Raw genomic sequence first — 1,881 nt, 5'->3', positions numbered from 1 at the left:
GGATTGAAATCCAGGAGATTTCAAACATTAAGCCAGGACAGTGAAGGGGCTGGTTTTGTTTGTAAGAAATTTTACCATTTATCAAAGCACTTGATGAAAAGTAGCTACCACTTCTGTCTTTGTCTAACATTTACCGAGAAACTCTGTAAATATACATGGTAATAATTCCATTCTTCCATACTGAGTCTAGGGTACATCTTACCATAGGGTATTTTTAAAATCAGTAACTCTATAGTCATACATAAATGATTATCACTTAATGAGAGAAGAGTGCAGATTTAAGTGGATGAAATGAAAAGCTTACATTTACATTAATACTAGAGGCCCAGTGCACAAAACTTGTGCATTAGGGGGTGGTGTCCCTCAGCCCATCCTGTGCCCTCTCGCAATCCAGGATCCCTTGGGGGATGTCGGACTGCTGGTTTTACCTAGTAGACATAGGACAAAATGAAGATATGAATCACAGATATGTTTATTTCAGAAAAATTTCAGAAAAGTGTCTCTTGTCTTCTTAGTGATAGTCATTCTAACAGGAGTGAGGTGATATCTCATTTGGGTTTTGATTTGCATTTCTCTGTTGATTAGTAATGTTGAACATTTTCTTCATGTACTTGTTAGCCATTTGGATATCTTCTTTGTAAAAATATATATTTAGTTTGCCTATATTTTAAACTGGATTTTTTTTATTGTTGTTGTTATTGTTAAGTCCAGGTATTTCAAAGAGTGCAGTGAAAACATAATAGTGCTTTCTTTAGCCTGAGTCTTTGAGTGACAGTGTGTAACAGAGTCCTTCCCATGTGAAATATACACTGTGAGGAGAAAGTAAACTTGTCTATATATAAAAGGCCAAGTGACTCACTGTACATCCGACTGTTCGACTGACCGACCGGCCCATGCACATGATGCACACTGGCAATTTAAAAATAAACATTGACTCGCACATGTGCGATACATATAAAGCTCTTGCTGGTGCCAATCACATGCATGTTTTAATTTTATAATATTATATATACTATTTTGACATGTGATTTTTTGTAGTTACATGATTACTGTATGAATCTTTCTACTAATTAATTTCCTTTTAATGTGCACAAATCTGTACTCTGGGCCACTAGTGTTAATATATTGATTCAGAGGGTAGCTGACTGGATTCAATCCTTATTTTAACCCTCTACTATAGGGCAACATTCAGAATCAACCAACCACATTAACAAGAACAGAAATAACACATGAATAAACACAACACACACACACACACAAAATAGTTTCTAAATTGATTATTTGCAAGTCTAGTTGAAGAGAAATTTGTTAATCTAATTAAAGAGCAATTTAATAAATCTGAGGTAATCTGATACTTAAACTTGTTTTATGATGGAATACTAGGCCAGAGGAGTATAGTGTCAAGATTTCTGTCCTGAGATTTACTTCAGCATCTCCAACAATTTATTTCTCTAAGCAATTTTGTTATTTCATAGAGTACTTATATTTGCAATGCCATACATTTCAAATAACTGTATTATGAGGAATTCCCTCTACTCATAAGAAAAAGTTTTGCCAGAAATTCTACAGCACTTCTTGTCATTCCTCTGATGCTGGGTAAACATGACATGAAACAGAGTTTTCATTCACAGTATTGTTTATTGACAGCTCTTTTATCACATTTATATATGAATATAAACACTATTTCCAACTAAAGAGAAAAATCTATTAAAAATGAAAGTTTCAACTCAAGTGTGAATGTTCCAACATATTTATACTTCTATGTCCATAGAGTGAATTTTAACTATCCTTTTAAGAACTTTATACCAGAGAATTTATTGCGGAAATAAATCAGTCTCTTTTTGCTGAAAGCTCCATAGCAATTGAATTATTTTTCAGAAC

The sequence above is a fragment of the Myotis daubentonii genome, chromosome X (genome assembly GCF_963259705.1).
Source record: "Myotis daubentonii chromosome X, mMyoDau2.1, whole genome shotgun sequence".
NCBI lineage: Eukaryota > Metazoa > Chordata > Mammalia > Chiroptera > Vespertilionidae > Myotis > Myotis daubentonii.
The sequence above is the reverse complement of the archived record's forward strand: the minus strand, read 5'-3'. Positions refer to the sequence as shown.